This window comes from Octopus bimaculoides, chromosome 28, assembly GCF_001194135.2.
Source record: "Octopus bimaculoides isolate UCB-OBI-ISO-001 chromosome 28, ASM119413v2, whole genome shotgun sequence".
NCBI classification, from domain to species: Eukaryota; Metazoa; Mollusca; class Cephalopoda; order Octopoda; family Octopodidae; genus Octopus; species Octopus bimaculoides.
The window spans coordinates 7579282-7589931 of NC_069008.1; the positions used below are offsets into that span (position 1 = coordinate 7579282).

The window sequence follows — 10650 nt, forward strand, 5'->3', positions numbered from 1 at the left end:
AAAGGTACTTTTTGAGTGGGCTGGTTATGTGACACTGGCGTAGGCTACAGCTGTGAACTCCCTTTATTTGCTGGGTCTTCTCAGTCACAGCATATCTCCAGAGGTCTCGGTCTTTTGTCATTGCCTCTGTGAGGACCAACGTTCGAAGGTCATACTTCCCCACCTCATCTCATGTCTTCCTGGGTCTACCTCTACTCCGGATTCTTTCCACTGTTTGGGAGTAGCACTTCTTCACACATATAGGATCATATCAATGCAAACATCTCTCTGATGCTTCTTATGTCCCACATTTCTCTCAGGATGCTTACACTCTGTCGTGTGCGCACACTGACTTTACACATCCAACAGATCATGGTAGCTTTATTTTTTTCAAGCCTACGCATATCTTCAGCAGTCATGGCCCATGTTTCACTGCCATGTAGCATGGCAGTTCACACACATGTATCATACAATCTACCTTTCACTCTGAGCGAGAGGCCCTTTGTCACCAGCAAGAGTAGAAGCTTTCTGAACTAGGCCCAGGCTATTCTTATTCTAGTGGCAATGCTCTCTGAGCATCCACCACCACTACAGACTTGGTCGCCTAGGTAGCAGAAGCTATCAACTACTTCTAGTTTCTCCCCCTGGCATGTGATGGAATCGGGTTCCTGAGCATCTGTGGTGTTTATTGCCCCAGTGCATCCGCCGCACATGAAAGCTATCTTCCCAGTTAATCTTCCTTTGATGCTGCTGCACCTCATATGTGTCCATAGCTTACACTGGGTACATCTTATGGAGTTTCTGCCTACACCTTTTCTACAGATTGAGCAGGACCATCTACCTGAAGGGGTGTGTGATGTGTTTGCCTTCCTACTTACTAAGACTTTGGCTTTTGCAACATTGACTCTAAGGCCCTTCGATTCTAAACCTTGCTTCCACACCTGAAATTTCTTCTCTAGTTCTGGTAGCGATTCTGTTATGAGGGCCAGGTCATCAGCATACAGGAGCTACCAGGGGCAACCTGTATTGAATTCCTCTGTTATTGCCTGAAACACTATGATGAATAAGAGGAGGATGAGGGCTGATCCTTGTTGGACCCCTACTTGTACCTGGAATTTTTCACTATACTCATTGCCAATCCTAACCTTACTAACAGCCTCTCTGTATAGGGCCTGTACAGCCCTTGTTAACCATTCATCAATCCCTAGTTTCCGCATCACCCACCAGATAAGGGATCGAGAGACCCTGTCAAAAGCTTTCTCCAAGTCCACAAAAGCCAAGAATAGGGGTCAACATTTAGCAGGCTCTCCTCCTCCCATTCATTCTCCACATTCAGCAGCTTTTCATAATGGCTTCTTCAAACCTCTTTCTTTTCAGAATCATTAAATGCAAGTGAGCCATAATCCATGTGGACACATTTCTCTCCTGTGACATCACTATTTTCTCTCACATATTGTCTTGCAATCTGAAATACTTCAGTTCGTTGGTCCTCATGTCACTGGACATTGGCAAACCTCTTCTTATCTACGTCTCCCTCGGCTATGTATACTTGTTGTTCAGCCTCCCTCCTCACTATCTGTTACAGTTCCCTGCTACCCCCACACTTCCAGGCCTTTTTCTTTGCTTTAATGGCTTTGTCTACAGTATTATTCTACCACCACGTTACTCTAGGTCTGGAAGGGACTTTGCACCATCCACAGACTTGGTCTGTGGCACTTAGTAAGCTGTCCCAGAGGAATTTCCAGCTACCTTCTATGTCTGAAGTCTGTAGCTCCTCCTCCCTCTCATTAAACTTCTTGATGAGGATGTCCCTAAATTTCTGACCATATGAAGGGTTCTTATCGATAATATATGCTGATAAATGTACACTGTTGAGTAATTTGGTATTCTTCTGCAAACTTTGGAAACTGGACTTTGCTTTTTCAGTCAGTGATATCATCACAAAGAATATTTGAATAATATACATTTTTCAATGAATAATTTAAAAATAAAATCTTGAATAATTTCTCATTATTTTTAACTTAAAAAAGGAAATATAAGAATTTTAAAAAATGAAATAAGAAATTACTCTTGTTTTAATTAATTAATTTTTGTTAATCGTTATTATTGTTCAATTTAGAATTTATGTGGGTAGCAGGTTACTACCTGTAACCTTAGATATCCACATAATTTCAATAAGCCATCAAGGGTTCAAAATCCTTCTGATGATCCTATCTATTCCCAAGAAGTAAACCATTCCAGTCCCCTTTATCCATTTGTCTCTTCCATCACTCACAGTCTCTAATTCTTCTTCTCATTATTCTTTTTCTCTCCTGCAGCCTTGCATGCATAATGGGCTCCCTACCTGCAGCCTAGGGTACAATGCTATCCATTCCTTTCAACTATCTAATACTTTCCTGATTATTCCGACCATTCAAAAGAGGTAAAACTTTTGTAACAATTCTAGTGGGCACCCTTCTCTGATTTCCTTTATATTCCTCTTGATGCTTTCTCATATTGTCCTCAAGGACCAAATAATAATTGACCCTATCTTCACCTTCATTTTCTGTAGCTGAGCTGTTTCCTACTTCAGACTATTCATGGGTCAAAGAGGGCCTGCAACATCAACTCTATAGCACGTGTGGTGCATCTTGTCCACCACCACCAGATCCAGTCTGTTATGCTCTGGTGCCTGATCTGTTTGGATTGGGAAATGCTAGAGGATTTTACAAGTCTCCAACTCTGTCACTCTCTATGGTTTGTGCTCACACCACATTTTGCCTCTCTCTAGACTCATCATGTTACCACAACTTGTAATGGTTTTGGGTAAGTTAGGGCATTTGTTCATGATATGGGTAATGGTTTCATCCACTCTCTTACAGATGTGGTGCAGTGGAGACACTTGCTCATTCCTAAGGTCGATGATTTAATTTGTGACCAAAGCTTGGTCTTGTGCTGCCAGTATAGTGCTCTCAGTCTCTTTTTCCAATGTTCCTTCCTTCAGCCAATCCCACCTATGTTTTCCAGCAACTTCACTTGAGGCTACATGGAATTGATTGTGGAGTCCCTTGCTGCACAATGCTTCTTCATATCCTTTTTGTACTTCTTGCCTTGTTTCTCACTTTTTCTTTGCTTTCAATACTCCTTTATTCCTAATTAACTTTAGCAAGGTTTTCTTACATTGGGATAAGTATCTCAGTAAGCTCCCTAGTTCCTACATACATCACTCCCCTTCCTCCATTTGCTCTCTTCATGTGTGGGCAATCAATGTCTGCATGTGGATGATGGGCTCCATGCATCATAGGGAGCTTCTTTTGTCTTCCTGTTCAACTCCTTTAACTCTTTCTCTGTCCACTTCAGAATTCCACCCCCACACTGAACTACTGCAGCTGTGCATGAGTTAATTGCCGAAATTATGTTTCTGGCATTCAGCTTTGAATCCAATATTTTTCTCACTCATTGCAGCTTCTTGTTATCCAAGAGTGTTATCATATGCCTTCTGAAAATCAATCGATGCAATGCTCAGGTTTGTGTGTCTTCTCTTGCAGTTTCTCATAAACAGATTATCAATTAACAGCTGATATTTCATTCCCTGGCTCCTCTTTCGGCATCCTTTCTGTTCAATAGGTGGCATCCCACTTTTTCCTAAGTATCTATACACTTCACCAGCCAAAGCACCTGACAATAGTTTCCACATTAGTGGAATGCATGTTGTTGGTCAAAAGTTGGATTTAGTATTACCCTTTTCAGGATCCTTGGCACATAACAATGTCTTTTCCTTTGTCATCCTGCTGGGTACAGCACCTTCCTGCGAGCACTCGTCTAGCTGTTGCACTATCCTTTCAGGGAACGCTCTCAGATTCTTCATTCAGTAACCTTGGATCCCATCCAGTCCTGGGCCCTTCCAAATCTGAGGTTTTCCTTAACTGCTTTTTTCATAATTTCTATAAATATTTTTATGTTTTCATGGCTTTCTACATTTCTTAACCGACCTTGGAATTCATGCAGCCACTCTCTTTCATCATTATGCTTTACAGGTTGGTCCAAGATTCCTCCCCAGAATACCTTGCTTTTGTCTGCATCTGGTATCATTGTTACATGTAATTGCCCAAGTAGTCCCTGAAACAGATTTTTCTGATTGGTTTCAAACAAGCTGTTCTGCCTGAATTGTTTTGTCTTACTGTCATATCTTTCCAGTTTTGCCTTGATTGCTGCTACTCTTTGTTTCAATTCTTCCAATATCATACCCTTTATCTCTTATTCTATATGTTCTTTCCAGTCTTATTCTTATGCTTTCATCCTGCAATTCCCCTTATTTCAATCTATCAACTTGTCCTAAATGTTTTTTAACTTTGTTTCTCACAAATTCAAGTAGCCCATCCCACTGAAAAGGTTCCTGAATAAAGGTTGTTTAAGGACATTGAACGAAACATCCATGTTTCCAAGGGTGAATTATTCAAACTCCAAAGAGTTCCTCTCAACACATGGCTATGATGCTCCCCATCTACTTCTGCTTGTGATCAGAGATGCACATATCGTCAGCCACTAAGGGACATGCTCTACTGGTTATGGTCAAGCTATTGACAAGCAAATCAGGTATTGAGCAGAATATTTGCTGTAGCCCATTTTTGATACCAAGACAAAACAATGTACATGATAACGCTTCCAATCAGTTAAGATCAAAACTCATGAGAACCACTGCCTGGAACTGCATCAGGGCAACAAGTGCCCTAAGATTGGTACTGCATCAGGGCTATCATTATTATCATTATTATTATTATCATCATCATCATCATCAATATTATTATTGTATTAAAACTCACAGCTTATATTCCTGGGTATGACAGAAAGTGTCAGTTGTCCACAGCCATCAGACTAAGGTGACACTTGTTTTATTGGTCATGCTTCAAGAACCATGTGAAGAATTCTTGCAGTTCCAAGCATGGCTGATTTTTGTAGGTGTTCTACCTTCACACTGGCACCAATCTTTTTCAGCCATGCTGGTGGTTGAGTGCTGATACTTCCAACTGCACCAATTACTATTGGTATCAATTCTACTCTCTTCACTGACCACAACCTTCGTATTTCCCACTTTGAATCGTCACAGTTGTTTATCTTTTCTTCTTCTTTCACATTGATCCTGTTGTCACCTGGGCATGCTATGTCGACTATCATACACATTCTTTCTTTTTCATTCACCACAACAAAGTCCAGTTTCCTATGTCTGATCAGGTGATCGTACAGGACCATTACATCCCACAGGATTTACAATTCTCATTTTCAGTGACTCCTTCTGGGGTTTTCTCATACCACATATTTGCTCTTTGTAGACTGTGATTTCCACAGAGCTTCTAATGGATCGTTCTTGCCACATTGTCATGGCGTCTTTTGTATTTGCATTGTGCGAACTTCGGGCATTCGTGAATGATGTGCCATATCGTTTCATCCCTCTCACCACACATTCTGCATTTGTCGCTATCAGCAGTGTTGTCAATTCTGCACTTCATATAATTGGTCCTTAACACTTGTTCCTCAGCTGTGCATATGAGTGTTTCTACCTTCAGGTTACTCCTCCTCATCCATAGCCATTGGTCCTCTGCATCTGTCTTGGCGTTCACATCTCTTGCAAACTGACCGTACATTTTCTCTTCCTTCCATGCTTTTTCTCTTTTTTTGTTCATTTCTTGTTTAAATTTTCCTTTAGTTACATAATTTTCAGTTTTGATGATGCCTGCCTTCTTGTTATGTTTCAACAGTGGCTCCATGGCATTTTTTATATACCACCCTAGGCTGTTTTCCTCCACTTCAATACGGTCCTGGCATCGGTTTTCAAGCGATGGTGAGGGAACGTATACAGACACACAAGCACACACACAGACATATACATATACATATATATATATATATATATATATATATGTATATATATATGACACCATTACAATCTCCACTTCCTATATTTTCAAACAGAAAATGAAACCATTTCATAAAAGTTGTGAAATTGTTTCCACTACTGTATACACCAATTGTTCTTAAACTGAGGCCCGTGGTACCCTAGGTTACCATGAAGCAATTTTAAGGGGACCATGAAGGGACACTGAAGTATCATGGAAATGGGCTGGCTTGAGAAAATTTCAAGACTTTCAATTTTTCACTTGCTATCATCTTTTTTTGCCCTTGGTCTCAAAACTCCCACCACACCTATACACTCATTTGCTAGTGCGATTGGCCAATAGAAAATATGTGGGTAGAATGGTTCCTCGTGCATGTGCTGTTGGTATTTTCGTTTCTCATTTGTTTTGCAACCAATTGATCAACTGATTCCCCATATTTCCAGGTGCTTTTAGTGTATCCCAATGGGGTATTGCCTGGTCTAAGTTGTGGTTTTAAGGTTTGCGGGTCTATGGGCAGTGCAGTTCATAGTGTGGAAATTACAATACACAAATGTTGGTTATCCATGTTGGATCATCCTGTATTTTATAGGGGGCTAAACATTGGAAAAACTAAGGGGACTGGCACATAAATTTTTTCGAAAAGATTGAGAACCCCTAGTATACACATATAGTGGGAGAAGGTGAATATATGAGTGTGTATGTATATATGTGTAAGCATTAGTGTATGATGTGGTACATCCATGTATGTGAACACATAAACATATGTGTGCCAATGGGCGAATGTATGAATGTGTCTGTGTGAATATACATATATGTATGTATGTAATATGTATATATGTGTACATGATGTATACACATCAGAAGTTCAAAAGTAGCTGGTTTAGACAGACAGAAAGATGGATTATCTATCTATCTATCTATCTATCCATTCATCAATCCATCAATCTATATAGATACAAATGAATGTCTTAGGAATAGCGAAGAAAGTTAATCTTTGTAAAGCAATTCAAGGAGTTTTAGTTCCGCAGTCTCTCTCTGTCATCTTTCAAGTAAGTGGAGCTGTCCATCCCTGTAAAGTAATTCATGAAAGAGAGTCTAAAGCCTCCAGCATGATGGTTACCACAGTTGTCTTGGCATACTGAGTCACTATGGACAGCATTAGATTGCATGAAGTCACACTTTAAAACTACTAAGTATGGGCAGGGAACTTTGTGAGCATAAAGGATCTGTTTATATTGCCACTTGAGTGAGAACCACGTATTGTCAAGATCTGTAGACATGATGTGATCATAAGCATTAGTATCCTGTACACACATGCACAAACCTCCCCACCACACACAAACACACACACACACACACACACACAAACAAACACATATATACACGCACTCTTGGATTTAGTAACAAAAGAAAATATTCTCAGTGTAGGCAGTGGTGTTTATTAATTTCTTCAATTCTCAGAAAGAGAGGCTAATATATATATATATATATATATATATATATATATATACTTACACACATACATACATAAATATATACATATATCCATCCACACACACACACACACACACACATATATATATATAAACTTTGTAAAAGTCAAACAAAAAAATAGTGAAAATCGAGACCAGAAACAACTTTGTTGAGATAAAATGTGAGTTATTAATTAAGCTTTCTCAAATCATTTTTATTAATTGTTTTTCCTCTTTTCCTTCTTATAATTTCGTAAATGCAGTTATGTTTAATGCTAAAACACCTCACCACTTTTATTGCATGTTTACCATTCTCTCTTTCTCTCTCTCTCACACACACACACACACACACACACGTGTCAGGTCACTCTTGAGTGCTACTGGTAACATGTAACCCAGTACACTCTCTTGCATGTTCAGGTCTTTACCAACTAAACTGGAAAACTCATGAAGTTTGCTTGGTGAGAAAGATAAGTGTTGCAGACCCTGTGGGATGGAAAATAAACCTTTCAAAGTGTGCAGAGACTTATGAGTATTCAATGGCTATCCAACTATGTATATATTGTTCATATATGAAAATGATATAACAAGGGAAGAAACGATTATCTAATGATCTTCATTAGCTTACAGCTGTTTCTGCTATAAGATGCAGTGGTGTCATAGTTGAATGCCTGAGTAACACCTTGTAGCTTCATCAGAGCCTCAAAGATGAAGTGCAATTTATTTGGGTGAAAACCATGACATTTATGCATATACAGAGAAGAGCATTAACAATGAGAAACCATGTATGTGGGGAATGAAATCCAGGAGCACCCCCTCCCCTCCTGTAGTTAGAATAAGATTAATGTTAAAGTGTGTATAAGGATAGGTATGCTCTGATGTAGAGAAACAGTACATTAGTCATCTCATTTTCTTATTACTGCTCTGTACTCAACTTCGTTCTGAAGCATTGAATACTTGAGTTCTACATCAGGTTCCTAGTAAGGCTATGCCTTAACAAAATATTGTTTATATATTTTATTTTATTTATATTTAATTTTTTTTTATATTATCATATATTTATATGTATTTATATATATGTTTTTTTTTTAAATTTGTATATTTATATGTGTTTGTGTGTGTGCTGAGTCACCAACCCACCACTCATTGATGGATGAAATGGCTGTTGATCTCAGCCTTTACATACATACATGCATTCATGCATCTTGTTGCTATTATGCAAAAGTGTTGTAAGTCCTAAACATTGCTTTATCAGCAAACAAAAAAATAGTTTCACCATTCCATTTCTTTTTACATTAGCAACAGTTTCAGCTTAACAAATTTTGTTGGGTGCATAAAATTGTAATCTCTGCATGTATGACATTTTCAGTAAGAAATATTTTTGCAAAACTATCATATGTGGGACTTACTACATTTTTGAAAAATACTAAACTGTTATATTATCAGGTTGAGTAAAAAGTAAGCAGCATTTTGAAGCATGAAGAATTTGTACCAGATTTTGGCAGAGTTTTGAATTTTTTTAAAAACATTTTTTGGCAGTTGTCTGATAATACAGACATAGATTTGCCCAAATGCATCAATAAATTAACATTGATATTTTTTTCACCATTGTTATAATCATCTGACATGGAACTGTCAAAGAGCGATATTCAAGCAGTTTTGCTATTCAACTTCAAAAAAGGACGTAAAGCAGATGAAACTACTCGTGGTGTCAACGGAACATTTGGTGAGGAAATGACCAATGAGTGGTCAGCTCGAAGATGGTTTAAACGATTTTGCAGTGGAAACTTGAGCCTTGAAAATTGTGAGTGTTGTGGATGCCCATCTGTCATCGATGTCAGTCAATTAAAGAGTGTCGTTGTTGTGGTGAAATCCTGACACCCCTGTGGGATAGCAAGTGAACTGTCCTAAACCGTACAGTGTAGTGTGTGCAGCTGCATTTGTGTGGACAGTCGTTGAAGTTGAGAAGAGATACCAGTTTGTTACTGATTTAGTTTTTGTAGTGCTGTAACACTGTTACAGTGTAGTCAACATCCAAACGCAATGATATAAGAGCGGGGACGAGACATTCGAAGCTCACTGTTGATGTTCTTAGCATGGAAGACCTATTAGCTTCTGTGGTACAGTTGCAACGGAAACTGCAACAAGAACGACAGCAACAGCAACAACAGGTACAGCAACAGCTAAATCAACAGTTGTGGAAATTAGGGTTGCAGTCCAAAAACACTTCAGGTTTGTTTTCAGCAGAGGGGTTGCTAATTCAATTGAAGCATTTACTTATAATCCAGAAGAAGGGATTATGTTTTCTGCAAACTTCAGAAGGTATGAAGGAATCTTCAAAGAAGAATGTGGAAATTGGACAGACAAGAAGGTACGACTTCTTTTAAGGAAATTATCACCCACAGAACATGGAAAGTATGGTGATTACATCCTATTAAGAAAACCATCCAAAATTTGTTTCGAGAAAACAACCTTTTATCCAAAATATTCAGCGAAAGACCATGGGATTGCACCGTGAAAGTTACCCTCCGAAGCACAAGTCCGGGCAAGGTTGTTTATGGAAGACCGGCAGTCGCCCATGCATACCAGCCTCCCCTCATCACGCCACCGATGTTATTCAAGGAAAAGGCAAAGGCCAATGCAGCTTGGCACCAGTGATGTCGCAACTCATTTCTACAGCTGAGTGAACTGGAGCAATGTGAAATAAAGTGTCTTGCTCAAGAACACAACACACAGCCCAGTCCAGGAATCAAACTCACAACCTCACGATAGTAATTTCGACACTCTAACCACTGAGCCATGCACCTTCACTGATATATATATATATATATATATACTACTGGTGAAAGCCTATTTATAGGGTTTTCCTGGAGTTTCTTGCCATAAAGATTATCTTTATGGCAGATCATCAGATCCTAAGACTTGTTGGCCCATGGCCTCTTTAAAGTATGGAGGGGGAAATGGACTGGATATAAACAATGGGGCTTATCTCACTCTTTTGGTGGTCAACGGCATCTGGTTATATCATCTTCCTTCAGCTACACCACCTGTCAGCTGTGAGGGTAGGAGGTAAGGGGTTATCTCTCACTCTCATCAGCAATCAATTTCTAGCCATGGTGTAAATATTATCGTTAATAGTGCTATTATTGTTATTATGTAGTTCCCAAAACACTAATAAGAATTTCCTGAAATGCACACATATTCACTGCGTGACATCTTTGGCAAATGTCTTCTCCTATAGCCTCAGTCTGACTAAAGCCTTGTGGGTGGCTGTGGTAGACAGAAACTGAAAGAAGCCTGTTGTGAGTGAGTGAGAGAGAGAGAGA

The 10650-nt window shown here is 39.1% G+C and overlaps 1 protein-coding gene across 2 annotated transcripts in view; it reads left to right on the forward strand.

Moving 5' to 3' along the window:
- Window positions 1-10650, forward strand: part of LOC106879029 (uncharacterized) — a 106411-nt gene that overhangs the window by 2295 nt on the left and 93466 nt on the right. Inside the window, exon 1 of one of the 2 annotated variants that reach the window (XM_052977324.1) lies at window positions 7115-7506. The exons of the other annotated variant lie outside the window; for it this stretch is intronic. The gene's annotated coding sequence lies outside the window, so the exon portion shown is untranslated. Of the gene's footprint in view, window positions 1-7114; window positions 7507-10650 lie in introns of those variants that run through there. 2 annotated transcript variants of the gene reach the window in all.